This window comes from Copidosoma floridanum, unplaced genomic scaffold (assembly GCF_036245765.1).
Source record: "Copidosoma floridanum isolate Cflo_tuat_1 unplaced genomic scaffold, Cflo_Japanese_pri ptg000001l, whole genome shotgun sequence".
NCBI classification, from domain to species: Eukaryota; Metazoa; Arthropoda; class Insecta; order Hymenoptera; family Encyrtidae; genus Copidosoma; species Copidosoma floridanum.
This window is the reverse complement of record NW_028321878.1, coordinates 1,033,820-1,053,306: the sequence shown is the minus strand read 5'-3', so window position 1 is coordinate 1,053,306 and position 19,487 is coordinate 1,033,820. Positions and strand designations below refer to the sequence as shown.

Here is a 19,487-nt window from a genome sequence, read left to right as displayed (position 1 = left end):
CTTGCCTTGCCTACGGGCACCTTACGTGTAGGTATAAGGTAAAGGGCCCATCTATGAGACAATTTTAAAATCGGTACCTATGCATGAGACACCCAGTTTAATTTATATACGTAATACTTAAACATGAAAAGAAATTTTTTTTAATATCATTATAATATAATCTTTTGAATAAACAAATATTTTAAAGAACTTCAAACGTTATTAAATAATAAAGAATTTTATTGTAAGACCCTGTCTCATACATAGGTACAATGTGAAAACATAACCTCAAACATGTGTTGTCCCTATTAAGAGACACTCAAGACGCATTTAAATAACATGGGTGTCTCATAGTAACGGACGTGTGTCTCATACACAGGGCCCTACAGATTCAATGTGTCTCATTAATAGGTGCATTTCCATCCTGTTTATATTTGTTTATAAAATTATTTTTTAACGTTTTATTTGAATTTAAAAATTATAATATTATTCGTAATGATCTAATGCTTTCATTGATACCAAAACTTGATATATTTCCGCTCATAGAGAGTGTACATTAATTTAATAGCAAAAAAAGTGGTAAAAAACTGTCTCATAGATGGGCCCTTTACCTTACAGATAAAATGTGTATACTTGTTCGGGCGCTACCAGGGATGTACAATTATATGTATACAAGCACACCTATCATTGACGATTTTAAGAACTGGACAGTCCCGTTATCGAGAGCCCCAAGTAAATAATACCCGAGATCCAATGAGTTTTCCCGCGAATTGAAGGGCCGTGCAGATATAAGTACTGTTATGTGTGGCGGTTGCTGCCGATGCCAATGTTTAGCGCTCGCTCGAGGAGGTGATGCCGATCGCGCTGAAAGTATATACAAGTACCTACTTAATATTATGATATACCTACTCACGTGTTGTACAAGTACTTGTACAGCGACTGGTAGCTGCAGCTTTTGGAGACTTTGACGCGGGAGGAGGACAAGTATAGCATCTCATTTTCGTGCACGCTTCTAAAAATATACTTATACTTATTCGCAAGTTTGGCGTGGCGTTAAATCGTCATCCTTTTGTTGGAGTATTTTCTCCCAAGTGTACGTTTTACTCGGTCGAGAGATTAGTTTCCAGTAAGACAGTTGATTTTTTTTGTTTTTGTTTTTTTTTTTTGTTACCGTCAGATACTTGTTTAAACCCCCTCAAAGGATAGGGTGTGCCTAATGAGCTGCATATATTATTTGCTAGAAATATGCTGACCGGTGATTTTTTTTTTTTTTTTTTAAGTAGACGAAACGGGCTCTGCAGCTCGAGAGCAAGGTCTGGTCTGATCTCGCTGTGTTTTGACGTTCGCCCGACTAATTGAGGGGACGGCGGGGCGTAACGGGTTCGTTCGACGTAAATGCAGCCTAGCGGAGGCATTAGGTGCGTGATGGGTAATAATACACACACGCACGACACGAAGATGCATGTATACTCACGCATTGCAGCAGGTCTCTTTTATTTTTCCAAGTGCTCCTTCCTAAATTTAAACTTTTAAGCCAAGTATTTCTCTCTTTTATTTGGACAGTTGTACTTAGAGCTTACGGTTATTTGTAAAGTGTTTTTTTTTGTGTCGCTCATAAATAATCGCATATAACAGTGATTCCACAAAAATACTTCCATCATATGAGTTCCCAAAATAAAAAAAAATAAAAACTGGTTTTAGGCACGTCCTTGAGGTGAAAATTTTTATCTTTCACGTTTCTCCAGTAATACGGGAAAACATATCAATGAAGTGTTAAAATACACTTTTCCTCTACAGCATTTAAAGTTTTTTTAGAAACCATATCTTTTACAATTTGTTGGGTCAGTTTGAAAATGTTCGTGATAGCCATCATAATTAAGGTCTTCATGAAATATTTTTTGTATAATGGGAGCAAGATTGAAGTTCAAAGAACACTTATACCTGTAGGCAGTGTCGATATCAGTTATATGTACGTGTTGATTGGTTCTTAATTAATTAACAGTAAATTTATTAAAATTGCCGAATAATTCATTAAAAGACCGAAAGATACAGCAGAGGTATGATTTAATGAAACAGCAACCGAGCCTTTGAACACATTTTAGCTGCAATGTTTCATTGTGATAAAAATTATTGAGTAATATACCGATAATGTGAAATGAACTGTCTTTCGCGGCAAAGTATCTCTACGAGCGAACACGTGATTTTTTCCGACAAAACAGATATTTGAAAAGTACCCGAGGCCGACACGTTTTCCAGCCGCCCATTGTGTAAACACGTAAATCGCCTTAGAATCCAAAAAAAGCAACAACAGATTGTCAAGTTTTTTTTTTTAAACCCTCGCGAATTGTATGTTATAGTTGCACCGTGCACACGTTCCTTTCGTAACACCTACACATAATTATAATGTGGCCAAGTCAAAAAAAGTGTGAAAATAAAACTCGAGCATGTTCTCATAAGTCGGATACATACCGACTAGACTGCTTTGATCCGAATGATAAACATTACCTATGCAATTCGTGGGGAGAGAAAAAGAGAGCGGCAATGATCGGATATAGCCGTGAGAAAGCCGCGAAATTGTGAAAATTCACGCATGTAGTAGGCACCTATACACTGCGGCCGGGAAGCCCAACCGCACGGTGTAATTGCTTATCAGCTGTTTGCGTATACATACACGTAGGGGCTTACATGCGCACATCTCTCGGAGCTCCTCTCATGGCCATGTGTGCATTAGTCAGCGTATAGACCGGAAGTGTCGATCTACGCGCTTTTTCCGGCCGAGCGCGATTAATTTTGTTTTTCGAATCTGTTTATTTACTTTTCTATTTACGGCCGAGGCGGTTCAACGGATGGACTCGGGGGAGCTCGAGCGCGCGGGGTTACATATATGCACCGAGCCGGTGCAGCTCCGTTGATTTTGACCGTGAAAGTCCTGGTGCATCATCCACCGCTCCCTCATTGCTTTGGTTTCCTGCGCTCGAGCTCCCGCATTGTCTTGTATTCTTTTCTTTTTTTTTTCATTTGTAACAACAAATGACTAACTTTCATTGGATGTGAAGCACAGGTGTGTGCGTGTGTAGCGGAGATAGCACGGCAGTACCACACGTAATCGTATACGCGATTAAAATGCGAGGGTCACGCGAGTGCATTGTTTTCTTTTTTTTTGCTCCATCGATTCTTCGCCGCTCGCTTGATTTCAAGCCAAACTCAGACGGCAAAGTTGTTGGAAAAGGATTGAATTTTCGGCTGTTTTTACTTCTCCTCCTCCGTATACCACCCACCCCCGTATTTTTGGCGGAAGCAGCGTTCCCCCTATCTTTGTCCGCGCACTATGAATAGTCGTCACGGCCGTATGCATTTGCACGCGTGTATATTATACACACAGTAGCCGTACAGTACACATACTTAGCCATGCACCGAGAGAATGACCTTTCTCTCATTCTGCCTCGTTCCCTCTTTTCAAACTCTCGTTGTCGGCAACCGCGTTATGGTATGCGACTATATATATATATATATATTAACGCGCCGCTCGTCTCGACGAGATAACGCGCGTATTTCAAAATGTGCCCTATTAGGTACACAGAGTTTGTTAGGCTTATTTAGGCGCTGCCACACTGTATGAGATTTCATCAAATTTCAGAAGAGTAGGTATGCGTAAGCGCAGAAGCGCAGTCTCGGAGTTGTTTGCCAAGTTGTTTAATGTGAGAACTGCCCTCCTTACTACAACGTTACTACCATCCGCTGATTTCTCGTGTATTTTATAGATATTGCACAATATATTACTAGTCGGCGCGACGTTTATGTACACACATTATAATAAATAAGCGTTACGTGCATGCGTGCATAATATTTTATATTGATAAAGTGTATAAATATACTTTATGAGCGGTTGAATTCTTCGGGTATGTGTATCATGATAAATATATCTTGCACAATTTACATGCATGACTGGCGCGCGCAATTATTGGCCGAGTAAATTACCGATAGCAAATGGTGATTTAACGACGATTTTATTGATTTCGATCGCGTATCGATCAACCGCAGTGTGACAATTACTGCCCGAAAACTTGACGGAGCGGCACTGCAGTGTCGAAAACGTATACGATTCTCCTTATCTAAAGTTGTTTGACTCGAGTGTAGCGTCCGCAGCGGCGTATATACTGTAATTTGCGTTGTACCCATATTATCATTATCGTCATTAAACTCACTTGTGCGAGTGTAACCTCGCCGTGTTGTTGTTACAGCCAAAAATTTTCTTCCCCCGTGGACGAGCAAAAATATTCAACGGGAGGCGTCTCAACGAAAAAAAGAGGAAAAATGTACATGATCCAATGTGGATTCTTTCAAAAATACATTGTTTATAACTTCATCTACCGACGCACGAGTTGAAATAACGTTACTCGATGATTCTCTGAAAATAGAAACATTATTTTGGATCCGTACCGATAGCGCTGGATTATATATATATAAATTTGTACATTTTGTAAGTATCATATTTTTGTCCGTACCAACCCGGGAGTTGAAATCACTTTACCCGGTTTACTCGATCGTTTACTCTCTGAAAATAAAAATAAATTATTTCGAAGCTCCAGCGATAGCAATGGGTGTATTGTTGTGCATTTTGTATTAACCCGAGCGTAATTGTTTTTCTCATTTAGTACGTATACCTAAGCGCGTCGTCCTATTTATACGCTTGGATGTAATGATGCCTCGAACTCGTTATAACGATCATCTGTGAAAAATATAATCATAAATCACTGCAGTCACTTTGGAAATCCCGAGGGAAATCCCTGAAAAAAGAAGAAAAGGATGAAGCTTGGATGGTTCCCACCGAAATCACCTCTCCCGTTACGTAACTTGCACTTTCGCGTATCGGCCTCGTTCCTCGCCGTCACCTCGCGCAACTTAAGGTGCTTACATGGTACAAATAAGGGGCTCGCCCGAGTATTGTGTAGCTTATATAATATGTATATATAAAGCGGCATGTACTTGTACGAGGTGGGCGCCAAATCGGGTACAAACAAGTCTACAAAATAGGCAAATTTCGCTCAACAGAAGCTCTGGCGCATAAATTTTTCGCCCCGGCTATGTGCTTTCGCGCCCCAATTGATTGTACTTGTGAGTAAGTAGCAGCGATTATAACGCGTCGACTATAATGTGCACCGTTGGTATATTATGCGCTGATTTTTATTCCGCGCGCTCATGCAGGTGCACACGTACATCATATAGGTACAGCTGCAGCTAATATAAAGTAATATATATATATATGGGTGTTGTTTGTTGAACTCGCTGATGCGTCTTGACGCTTCAAAACTTCCGAATGAAATGTTTACACGCCGCTTTTGTTCAACTCTCGCGAAACTTGATACGGCAATTACTCACGAGTGCGTTTTTAATTGATAATGTGTGTTTACGATGCATATATGGGTACCATTCCTCCGTACGTATGAATGAACGAAAACAATTAAATATGAGGGGAAGGGTTGTTGGCGTATACATGCGTATATATATATATATACATGTTTTTTTTTTTTTTTTTCATTTATTGCATTAAAGCTCATTATATAGACGCAAAGTCACTTGGCGTAACGAAAATTATTGCTCACCACACTGTAAAGGGAAATTTATGTGTATACCCCTTTTTAGGCGCTCGACGAGCGAGAATAACGTGATTAAAAGAGAAAAGTATAGCTATATGTATTTTATACTTGTGTATATTTTTTTTGTTTGTTTACCGTCACACTTTTTTTTATTCTATTTTTCCCCTTTTCTTTCTCGATTGTTGGGCAACGAGCATAAATATATACATATATAAATCAAGCAAGTGGATACACACGGAGGATCGCTTTTAGCAGACGCGCCTCGTGAGCGCGTTAGTAAAACTTGCGACTAACTGATGGTGCTCAGCAGCAGCAACAACAACAAAAGAAACAAGACGACGATGAACTGCAGAGCGCACCTGTTGCACGTGTGCATGAGTAGCAATTTCTTGCAGATATATATAATGCATTAAACATAATTGTATGTATGTACGTAGAAGATACCTTTACAATATCATAAAGTGCTAAACAATGCAATCCGGCGCAGCTAAGCGCGTGCATAAGCCAACTAGCGGCTTTTTTCGCATGACACGATTTGTTGCTCGGGTCATATATACATACATAGCAGTAAGTAGGTACTACTTGTGACGCGAGCGAGGTAAAGAGGGTCGTTGGAATATGCCGGCGTTCGCTAAACGCGAGAGAAATGATTTATCGCGGTGTGATGCGCGCATTCATTGACAAACCCCATCGGAGGAACAACCGATGGGTTTCTCTCGTATACTTATCCGAGCTGCAGTTGATTGTTGAAAACAAGAGGGAACCCGCTCTGTTAGTTCATACATACATATAAAGCGCGGAAAAGCACGTGGGTTGCGTCTTGCGCGCGCGTTCCCGATTTTCCAATGTCGTTCCACTTGGCGACGACCCCATCAGCAAATGTTCCATAAATTCCGAAAACGGGCGACAAAAGTGTACTTTGGTGACTATTTATATTTATGTATATACGTATACGTATGAGTTGTCCATTTATAAATGTTTACCCCTAAACGACGAGGATATGGATATTATAAAGCTGCACTTGCAGGCGAGTAGTTGGTATAGGTACCTCTATATATACCACTGTACACGCGGGAGCTGTTGCTGGAAGGGGTTTTCTTTTTTCTCTCCCCCCCGAGGGGCACGCACGCGGCGAAACGAAGATAGGCATCGGGGCGCGAGTTGCAGCATATAATATGCAGTCAAGCTGGCTCGTTGGCGAGTACCTATATACAGATATGTTACCTATAAAGAAGCATCATCTGTATACCCTATACTAGGTGTGTAATAGTCGCGAGGCGTGTAAAAATAGACGTCGAAACGAGCTGTTGCTGCGAGAGAGAGGAGGGACGCGCGTGTATATATGTATATGCATCCTTTCGCTCGCCGGGTTGGGTGTGCGTGTGGTGCGAGAGAAAGAGCCCAAGAGCATACAAGTGCAGAACAGTACAGAATCTCTCTCGCCCCGCATATAGTCTTGACCAGCTGGTGCTGCAGCCTTACCTACGATAATATACATATAGGTATACCTACTTACTCAGCTCCCCATGTTCTCTCTTTCCAGAACTTACATATATGTATATGTCTCTGTAGGTATATGCAATATTCTTTTTTATATACAAGTACCCATAAAGTTACTCTTATGCGCTCTGCTCGCTGCTGGGTGTAAGTAAGTACGCACGTTTACGCCGTGCACCCTTGGAGCGTCCTCTTGGCCAACTCGCATGTCACCACGACTTACCAGTGCATTAGGCTATTCGACAGCAGAAATATAAAACTCATATCGTCCTCCACACAGCCTTTCAAACTCGTATTATCAACAACAACAGTATATCTATAGTTATCAATACGAGATGATCGAGGGGTGCCCTTTGACATCTTGGTCTCAACAATCGATGCAATTTTAACTATGATGTTAATATAAATATATTACGTGCCTACCCTTGTACACAACCCAATGCAGCGCGTGGCTGTAATTTATACATCATCGGTATAGCAACGAAATGCAAGATGATCGTGTACATAATACATGAGCTAAATCAAGTACGAATTATTTGGTGGTGTGCGCGGGGGGGTCAAGATGTACAGAGCTGCGAGCTGCTTATTTCGAGCGTCGGCGTAGCTAACATATATACATATAGTGTTGGGCGAGAATATAATCCACGTAAACCTATATGTTTGGTTTTCCCAAAAGCTACGAGGCAAATAGGTATAACACTGTCTACTTACTTACGCAACGGTCTCTGGCGGTAGGGGGGGGGAGGACCGATATGGGATCACTGGGTCAGAGATCTGTTTCTCGGGGCTATATTTAAAAGACGACCACGACGAGTACGGCATCTCGGCCACTCGGCGTGTCTTAGACCTCGGTACCCCTCCCCCCCCCCCAATTAAAGCTAAACCCGCGACGCTACCCCCCCTCCTCTATCATGTACATAGTCTGATGAACGTTATATTTGCAATAACTAATAATCGATTAATCGAAACTGTGCCATACCATTCCGGTGTTCGTACAGTCGCGACTAAAGTGTATGCACCCATACAGGTACACTCACGTGATACCAGATAGTAAGTATATGCATTGGAGAGCCGAGGGAAAATTATTATGCAAACAGCCGAGAGAGAGAGAGAGAGGGACAAGGTGTAGAGGTCGCGAACGCACAGCTCCCACACTCTCCTCTCTCGCGCCCAGACGACGGCGGCCATGGGAGAGGAGAGAGAAACTCGCGTACCTAAAGGTATATATTATTGTGTTATGTGTTTTTCTGCTCTGTAAAATTTTTTTTTTCCCCTTTGGTGGTGGTGTTAATTGGACGCCGAGTGCGGTGCAGTAAAGCGGTGGCAGGCATCATCATCATCATCAACCCTCGAAACCGCACTCTCTCTCGACATTAATAGCCACGGCGGGAGAGCAGCTTTCCTTCCACATGTCCTCGGCTGCGTGAGTTTATCACTCCTTTTTCTTTCTTCTCTTGCACCACCGAGGCAGGGCGCGTCTCTTTCCCCTCTCACCCGTGAGGAGGGGTTTCGTATTTATCGCTTACGAACGCGAGGGGAACAACTCACGTGTATTTCGGTCTCTCCTGCACTCGCCAATGTGGCTATGTATACAATATTAATTTCATCCCTATAGGTACGCATACCGTTCGCTGTCTGTCCAACTCGCACGCGCATTTCCCCATCCGGTCCAATGATCGGCTCCCACAATAGATTAACATACAAGTCCATGCACAAATTAACACGGTATTACGGCGTCGCCCGGCTGATTTTCCAATTACCAGTTCTCCCTGATGGCTGATTTGCCGCTGAATGATGCCCCCATCGATCCTCCGCCGCCGCCTGCACCGCTCTCTTTACCACTCGCGCAATGTTACGCCATGCATGCACTTACCTCTATAGAGACCTGCAGTGATACATTCCGAGTGGTGTATATACACGTTTTGTTTCGCGCGCGAGCTATACCGGTGCTTCTTCGGCAATGAATTTTCCTGTCAGCGGCGCCGCACTCTTCTCCTCGAGCCAAAGAGGGTGAGAGAGAAGAAAAAAGGGAGGATATTAATTTATGGGCTTATCATTAAAATTGAGACGAGCAGCTCGCTCGGATTCCGTTTCAAATTAATATGAAATTCGTTCGAGCCCGTTTGATTGCACGTGTGTGTTGGTATAGACCTTAGGTACTTTGGATCGATTAGACACACGGGGTATAGAGAAAAAAAACAAAAAAATAGGTAATCTGCATATATTATTGAATACATCTGCGAATACACATCGTTATATCGTATATATATGTATACTTTAAGCACATGACATGTGTACTACAGTACTATAACGACAACGAGTATTAGACATGTAGATATATTATAATATAATTAAGAAGGTTGACATGCTATATACATGCCACCGCATGTCACGTATATAATTATACTTGAGACGCACCGCGTGGAATAATTACAATGGTCATGATACGTAGGTACGTCAAACTCAAGAGAGAGAGAGAGAGAGAGAGAGACACCATACGATATTATAAATCGTCACGCTCGGTGACACAATATGTTCTGCTTTTAAAGCTATACTTACACGTCACGTAGGACGTATATATTATGTAAGGACGAGAGGTAGGAGGAGGAGATTAAACATAACAATAATAGTTCATATGTATATATATATATTTATATTTTCATCGACATCTCGGCGATTCGTGGACGAGGCGCAAATAAGGATGGAGAGGTACCTATTGGATTATGTGTGGAGTGGGTATATATAAGTACACCGATGGCGCACATCACGAATTAGACGCGGCGATGTAATACAGCGACGACGAATGCAATGGACAATTGCGGATTTGCGCCTGGCGTCTCATATGCCTATATGTATATATTATACCTATACGTTGTACAGCAGCATATCACTTGCTTTTTGGTATTTGCATGTGTATGTGTGTAAGCTATCAACAGAGAGAGAGAGAGAGAGGGAGGGTAAAGACCGAGCCATCATCAACAGTCAGCCAAGCCAGGAATGCCAGCTGCAGCTGCGCCAATGTACCTACTATATATAGGGTAGAGAAGAGAGAGACGTTTTCGTCTTTGTACTCGTCGACAACTCGCGTCCCACCGAAATTATTCACGGCTACGGCGAGGACGAGATAAAGAAGAGAGGAGGAGGAGGTCTACACGTATATACATATACCATGTGTATACATACGCTTCCGGGACTCCTCATTTGTCTCCTTTGTCTCTCTCTCTCTGCGTGCCTGCCAGACTGCCTTTATTTTATACTATATCACATATAGCCCCGATACATCGCACGCTTGTAACTCTCTCTCAATCGATTGTTCATCCATAAATGTTACCATACGAATGTCCTGATGCAAGTGCATTATATTATATATAGAAACATTGGAAACTGATGCGCTTGCGTCACCTATACTACTGGAAATTTATTTTCAAACGTGTCAAGTACCTCCGAGGATTTGGTATTTAAATTTGCATCCTCGCTTGATTAAAATTTCTCGGGGGTTATATATTTAGGTCGCCCCGTGATTAGTGGAGAAAAAAAAGAGGCGGGAGAGGACGTAGAGTCCACCCATATGACCCTATACAGCTGCATTTACGCATATTAATTCCCATTGGTATGAAGGTGTGATTGCGCCTTTGAGAAATAATTAATCAGAGAATCCTCCGCATGTACCTTATATTTTATTTTTCTTTGAGAAATCAATATAAGCATACTGCTCCAAGGAGGTCGAGCACCTTAAACGCGACAACCTGCTGAAAATCCGATGACGATGAGTTTTCCTGTCTTTCCTACCCATCTGCAGCAGCAATCCGGTTGCAAAATAGTTGCAAGAAATATCCGCATGCTCGTAGACAAATGGACGGGTATTCGTCTTGCAAAAAAAAAACAAGAGGACCATGGGCTACTGCAACGGAAACCAGACAACAGAGAGTTACCATAGGTCATATGCAGACTTGTAATCCACCTCTATGTGATATGGATGTGCTTTATTATTACCGCGTTCACCAGTAGATCTGATATAGTACTATATAGTTGTACGAGTTTCGAGACAAGGACATTGAGGATAAGCCCCCCCCCCCGACTACTGTACTTATGTACATGATATTGGTAACTGCGTCATGTACCCGTATACTTATACCTCTGATGCTGGTATATAGGTATGGGTACACGCGGGCGATTATAGCACACGCACAAGTAGCAGCTCTGAAGGTGCATAGTACCAGTATACATACCCCATGTGTATATAGATACTCGCCTCTTCTTCTTTCATCCGCTGCAAGTTCCTTCTTCTTCCTCTCGGGCATCGTACCCCTACAACCGGGAAGGAAGGAGAATCAGTACAGAGCACGCGGACGTTTTACGCCGCCTAATCTCCCTCCCTGCAACTCTTTTCATGCAAGAGGCAGTAGGCGTGTGCATGTGCGGATCGCGTGCTGACAATCGATCCCCGCAATCTTTCGACCCTCTTTTTTTTTTTTTTTTTATCAGTTTTTCTTTTTTTGTTTTTCCTTCCCTCGCATCCTCTTTGGTCCTCTATACACCACTTACTTATATACTTACTGTCCCTCATGCGTGCATGTGTGCATATACGTAAAAAAATCCATATACTGCCTACGGCCTATACCGCTGCTCCTTTTTTTTTTTTTTTCTTCTCTTTCTCCCCTGCTCCTCTTTTCATTTATATACGCAAGGACGGGCTGGACACTGCCGGAACGGACACACTCCGCGTCCTGTAAGTGCATATACATATATAGCTCCACCCCGCAGAGAGAGAGAGAGAGAGTCCTGCCTTGCAGTGCAAAGATATATAAAGAGTCTCCGAGTCGTGTGTTTTTTTTCCTCCTTCTCTGCAGAGATTGTACATTGGTACATAAGTAAGGCTTGGTTTTTTTGCGCTAAACACGCACATCATAACGATGCGTGATAATACATCATCTCTGCTCCCTCTGACTCTATAGCCTCCTCGACAAAATATACTTATGACTTTTGTTTTTACTATCGTCCCTCTGCAGCTGGTGGGATACTTACTAATATCAGAGAGAGAGAGATATATCCCGATGCTGGCTAATGTATAATGAAGCAACGCGGCAATTATACACGGCGATGCGGAGGAGGAGGTGAAAAGTCACCGCTATATAATGTACAGTAAAAGCTCTCAAATGAGATAGCCGATGCCCACACGCTTTTAACCGTATACGTATAAACATACAACTAGGTATACTCGGAAAGAGAGAGAGAGAGAGAGAGAAAAGCTAAATGCCATTATACATATATATGTATGTATGTATGTATTATAATACCGTTACGCTTTGAATAAATTATCTCTCGTAAAGTCCGTCGGGGCGGCGGCAGCGTCGGCGTGCCATTGTGCCGCAATCTGCCGATTGTTAAAACATACTGTGAATCGTTTTTCTCCTCTCCGGTGGAAAGTGGATGTATACCTATACCTGCACTATATACCTATGTGCATGTACACATGTATATGGGTGACCACACACACACACACGCATCTTAGCGGTACATTAGCGGGGCTGTTTGGTAACAAAAAGCAAAACACCTCTCGTTCGGAGCAGCTATATTAGCGTTACGAAAAAAATCATGTAGGTAATCCGCGGTTCTCCGCGTGTTAACTTTTTCTTTTCTTTTTCCGTATGGCAAACCCATGGACCGTGAACGCAATTACAACGTGTAACTATTACCTACAACGCGTGTACGTGTATATAAGAAATAATTTCGTCACACGGCAGACCACCGCGTACGTGGGGGCGAGTGTGCAAGCCAAGTAAGGGAGAAAAAAAAAAAAAAAAAAAAAATTACTTTGCGAAACTATACTTTCACCGCCAGTTATTCTCTCGCGCAGGGCACTCAAAAGTATGTGTGTATGTATTGGTATAATGTACGATCTAGCTCCTTTTTGTTTCCGTATAATAACAGCAGCACAAGCAGCAGCAGCAGCCATATGCCCAATTGTCGCAATTGACCGCAACTTCCGCGCGCGACCGTGAGCAGCTTACTTTCTGTGCTTCTTCTCGCCAATGTCAAGAAGTCGTTATACGGTATATTTATATACCTACCTACGTTGTATTATATTCTGAAATTTCGGTGGTGTAAGAAAAGTAATATTGCCCCGACGAAAAGCAAAAATTGTATTTTTAGGTATGTGTATATATGTTCTCCCTCTCTTATATTGTACGTGGCCTCGCTCGACCCTAAAAATAAAGGGAAGAGTAGTATAAGTAGGACTTGGCGAAATAGGTTATGCCAACTTTGAGAGCAAACGACGTAAATATCGAGCAAGACCTACACCTACTCTTGGATTTTGAATAAACATCTATACTTAAAATATCAATTATACATTAAAATTTTCATACATATACAATTTATTGATACAACTACAAATATATGATTTTTTTCTCCCTCATCAAGATCTGTTCAAGCAATGGATTCACGTATTACGTATAGGTACATCTACTTACACTACCGTTGCACGTTTCAATTTGTTTTTCTATCACCGAGTCGCATCTCTCTCTCTTTGCAATATTACTTCTGCACTGTTGTTGCGCCGAAGCGTGTAGGTATACATCATATAGACTCTTTTCTCTTTCACAGCTAATGGGAGAGAGACGAGCGTGTAATGTAGAAGTCGTCGCGTGATGATCAGCCGTTTGCATAATTTTACGGGCCAAGTAAGTAAACGACGCCTGTGTATAGAGTCGTTCGTCCGTCGTCGCCGAGGTGACGAAGAAGATGGTAAATGTCGGTGGTGGTGGTGCGGCCTAATCGCCGCTTCATTAACAGTTTTCGTATAAAATCTATGCCAATTTCAAAGATGCCAACATACATACAAGTACACACACGAATAAAGGCAAGAGAGAATGAATTTTTTTTGTTCCCTCTCCCTCTCTCTCTCTGTCGGGCATTTACACATAATTGCACGGAGCTTTCGTGCGACCTTGGCTTGTACAGCACCGCTACTACTTGCAGCCATTGAAGATTAAAAAAGACTCCTGCTGATGTTGCGCGCCTATAATTATATTATATATAGGCCAATCATTTCTTGGATTGTAGGATTAGGAGCTGGAAAATTTTCGATGAAAAAGTTACCGAGCATTTTTTCACGTTAACGTGGTCTCTCTGGGTCATACGCATGCATAGACCTGAATTTCAACGCAAAGTATGTCACACTCAATCAGTCGCATATCTATTGGCCAGGTGCAAGTGATGGGAGGGGATAGATGAGTCGACGCCAGCGTGCGTAGGAAAGAATAACAGGAAAGCTGGGGTACCAAATTACTGTCATTTCTGCTTAATTAAGGAAAGAATAACAGTATTTCGTCAAATTTACAGATTTTATCATCACATATGCATAAATAGTATCAATATTATGAAATTGCAGTTACACAAATGTAAAAAAACATTCATTATCAGATGAATAAAGACACTAATTTTTTGCTAGTTAATTAATTATTACTAAAAGTGTGCATCGGTGCATGTTGTTGACGTGTAATGTGGGTACCCGCGGTTGCATGATTTTGACACCAAGGGTGACGCTGCATGACATGCACCTGGCCAATAGATCATTAACAGTTGATCGACCCGATCGTTACTTCCGTGCTCGGGCGTCTAATGAAGATCCAAAAAGGGTGAAGTGTAATTAAGTAGGTAATACTATTGCTCTCTGTTCTTTTGGAACTTTATCGAAGCCGATGTATGTCTCGAAGGGTGTACCAGTAAAGTATACCTGTAGTTGCATATACAGTTTCTCCCGAGATTATTTCGGCTGGGGAAAGAACGGAGCAGGCAAAAACTCGCCATAGATTCCCACGACCGAGGGCGGACCGGTGTGTGTGTAACTCACGCAACTCGGGTTTTGCGGGTTGCATCACGTCTATACATGATATAATATATACATGTACGGGAGGGACAAAGAGTGTGTATACCTCTCATAGAGTGGCTTCCTCGATCGAATTTCGGGAAACAGGTGTTGGGCCTCCCGTCATCTTCTCCCCGGGCGGGGATTTCTTTTTTGCAGCGCCCACGGGCTTGTTGACAATGCGTCGACGCAACTATAATGGCTTCTCCTTCCACGTTATAATATCATTATATACATTGTACAGGTATAACTGTATAGCTTTGTATAATGTATAAAGAGCAGCTTGATGCGCGACCCGTCACCACGCGAGACGCCCGATGCCTCTCACTTTCGGAGAGTCACGAGTTTTCGAGAGAGCCGCAAACGCGCAATGCGCCAACAGGGCCCCTTCCTCCAACGTCTTTTTTTTTTTTACTGTATTTTCATGCTCTCTTTTCTTATCGAGGCTCTCCAGACTCTGGGTTGTGTGTCTGGATTTTTTTTTCCTACGCCAAACCAACTCGCTCTAGCGCCTTGTCTCTGTACAATGTATATTGTACAAGCTGTGCCCGCTTTCGTGTATACACGCGGAAAAATAAAATCCAAGAATTACTCTTCTGGCACTGTAAACTGTTTTGGGAGAGGGGGGGGGGGCAGTCTGTTGCCTGGTGGGCACTTTTTACTGTTTTTACCTTAATTTTTTTCTCAACCAAATTGTACATTGCAACGATTTACAGACGACTCTCTTGGAAAAAATCTTGTTTCGTTCACTTCGTTTATATGTGGGTGTGTATATGTATATGATTGAAAAATTATCCATCGCTCGATACTTATCGATAAAAAAGCGTATTCATGCTATCTTAACGATTATACGCCGAGTACCAAATGTCGAACCAAAATTCGAGTGTCTACACAATCCACGCGTATCAAGGCGATATTACCTTACAGTTAAAATAACGATGAATGTTCAACTCGATGAATGTACGCAATAATTGAACATACACGCATACGGCGTGCTCTCCTCCGACAGTATTGTTATCGCAGTTACAAGCTCTTGCGTATCCTATAACACGTGAGTAACGTACTTATTGCGCCCATAGATGTAGGTGTATCAGTCATATGGAAAATTAATACACCTTGCTCTTACACCTTTGTACTTTCTCACAGGGATTTCTGGGGAGGAGGGCCGGCGTCGCGCGTCGCACCCACCCTCCCGAACAATGAAGCAATAAAGATTCGCGAAAGATGCCGGCTCTCCCTCCCCCCCCCCTTCGCCTCGTTAGCCACGGCACTCCTATTTTAATGCACAGCCCCTCATCTGTACCCTACTGAGCGCGGCTCTGTGTATTATTATTATTATTATTATTATTATTCTCAAAATAGAAAAAAAGGGGGGGAGGGAGGGAGAACAGCAGACAGTTAGCGAGTGAACTCTAGCAGAGTCCTTGAGGGATACATCCCACGAGTCGTGCCTCGGCGCGATCCATACGTGTGCGGATTTGGGCATCGAGAAGGAGAAAAAGAGGGAACCTTTTCCCGTGCCAATTAACGTTTTCGCAGAACAAGTATATATCATATAATATAATATATATTGCGTATACATATGCCGCTGGCAATCAAACACGTGGTGTATCGATATTGTGCTCATCGGGCACATTACTGGCTCCCGTCTCTCTCTCGAGACGCGCAGCCCCCCTTCAAGGACCCGTACACCGCGTCTCTCGATGCACGGGACTAATCGCCCTCCCCTACTCCATTTTATTATTCCTCGGTTCTTCTCTTCCTGCTCCTTTAAGTATATGAATGTATATATTATATTATGGGTCTCGAGGATGCGCCACTGTTGCCTTATTTATGATGCTTTACGACCGAAGCGGCCGACGCCGTCATCGGGAGAAAGTTAAATTTTACGTGGGGCAAAATAAATGTTGTTTCCCATAGCAGAGTGGCTTTTCCACGCTTCCTTTGTGCTCCAAGTTATTGGAGTATCATTTGTCCTCGAGCGATTTCCTCTTGCTGGTGATTCAAACGATGTTTATGTTGTTGCGTGTTTACGATTTGTATTTTAATTTTTATCTCCTTTTTCACGTCATGGATACAAAAAAAAACAAAAAAAAAAAAAAAAAAAAACACGCGTGGTCCAATCAGCTCGTCGACAGTGTTAATAAAAGTAAATATTATATACACACGAATGAATAAGTGATTCTTAAAAAATGATCGACTATATTAGTGCTTCGGTCACGGAAATAAAACAACAGATTTTCTTTCATTTCTTGCTCGTGCAGTCAAAACGCTTAGTGAGACACTAATTTTTTGAGCTTTCTTTTGACAACAGTCACCCAAAAACTTATTTTCAGTCATATCTCAATTACAAACTCTGATCCGTTGTATCGTATCATAAAATAAAAATATACTCTAGTTTTTTTTTTTTTTTTTTTTTTAATTCTAAAGACTAATTATTTATAATTATCTCGTTTCTTCGACGAGTATATATTATAAACAAATGATGGGGGTTGTGGATGAAACCTCGAGTGTTTAATCAAATACTTAATTGCTTCCTGTCCCCAAGCTCGGATGCGAACAATATACACATGCACGCGCACAATAGTATATCGTTACAAGAGTCGCAAAGGTCGCCGATCTTCGTGTATAATAAATCAGCTTGAAAGCTTAGCGTAGGGTATATTTATACCAGGTAACAGGTCCCCCGTCCCCATATACCTATAAACCCGTAGAGCAGCCACCTTGCGGCAAGGTGAAGTGACTCGGGGTGTATATGTAAGAGGCTCGCTCGACGACTAGATATGTATATGTATGCACCTATGTAGTATAAGCTGACTTGGACCCCTCGGGAGCGACTATATACCTTACCCACAGCATCAGGAGGAGGCACTGCCTTTCCTTATTAAGGTCAGCGATGAGCACATGGGACCTGCAACTACTGTACGCGCGCCGCGTCTAAAACCCGTTCGCTAAAGCTTAAACGTCCGCTACTCGCGTATTATACAGTACATTATAGGTACATTTTATTTATAATATCGGTACTATTATACTATATATTCCGCAGTACCTATATAACGTATATATAATAAATATACTTGTATGTATAGCATTTTAGGTATACGTGCTTATTATATAAATATCCTTAACAATGACAGTCGTACGTTCAATTACTGCACTTGTATCGGATGTAAGTATATATAATATATACACCCCCTCTTTACCGCACACCTGCAGATGCAGAACTGCGTATCGCGATTGATATGCCTATATAAATATACAGTTTGTATGGGCACAAAGGCTTAACTGCAGGCACGTCGCGTCACGGGGTTGACTGATGTGCGCAGCGCTCTCTCGCCCCCTTCGTTCCTTCCGTTTTTCAATTGAAAGGCATTTACAAGGCAAGAAGCAACAGCGAGAGCAAGCGCAGTAAATACAACACAATACATAAATAGGTACACACCCTATATTATATACCAGCTACTACTGCCCGAACGTAATCACTATAAGAAGGAGAAATAAGTAAGTAGTGCTCTTACAGTAGGTATAGGTGTATAATAATCTACCAGCTAGATACAGCTGTATATAGTATATAGTGTGGAAAGTGGACGTCTGATAGAGCATGTATATATGTATATCAGGCCCGTGACCTTTTTCGCGCAGTGAAATATACTTTAAATATACCTATATACAGAGTGCCATCAGGAGGATGAGCCATGGCGAGGTCTCGCAATAAGAAATCTCATTTTATTACACGCACGGCATCACAGTATGTAGGTACGAGCTGCAGAGCGAGCAACCCAACAGCATCAGTTCTTCTCTCTCTCTCTCTCTCTGCTCCTTCGACTGCTGCTGTTTATCCTCGGCCTCTTGCTCCTTTTTTTACCCTCTTTTCTCTCCTCCTGCAGCAGCACCTTCTTCTTCTTGTTTAGCTGCACCGGGAGCAGGAGCACAGGTACATGGATACACGTATATAATATATACGACGCACTTTGGTCTCGGTTGCGCCCGTCCCATTCCGTTCTCTGCTCCTTCAGCCTACCTCTCCTCTCCTCCTCCCCCCCCCTCTCCCCGACTATCTCTCTTGTGTGCTCTGTGCGCGCGGCGCTGCGTCACGATCCTGGCTCGCTCCGCTCACTCGGCAAAGGTCAACGAAACCCGCGCCGATGATAAACCGGCAACTCCTCCCTCCTCCTTTCTCGTGCACCTCGGCCGTCGGCCGCCCTTTTTCACGGCACTCGCGAAATTTACGAAGCTCGCCCTATAAATTTCATTCCCTCCGTTGCGCGGCTACATACCTACCCTTTTCTTCGACGCGCGGCCACTCGGTTAACGTCCTCTGACGCGTATATAATAAATACTTTTTACGACGCGCCAAGGAGGCGAAAAGGAGCCGGGAATGTGACAAATTTACAGGCCGCCTGTCCCCCCGCGCCATGCAATCCACTGATGCTCTCTCGATTAATCTCGCGCCCAGGGAGATCAGCTTTTGCCCAAACACCACACGCTATATTATTATTGTTATTATAATTATATCCTTTAATCCGTATACATATATATGTATG

At 42.5% G+C, this 19,487-nt stretch overlaps 1 protein-coding gene across 1 annotated transcript in view; it reads left to right on the top strand.

Annotated features, from left to right (window-relative positions):
• The window catches only part of LOC106645192 (uncharacterized), a 131,194-nt gene that overhangs the window by 634 nt on the left and 111,073 nt on the right, over positions 1–19,487 (top strand). The gene's annotated exons all lie outside the window — the stretch shown is intronic.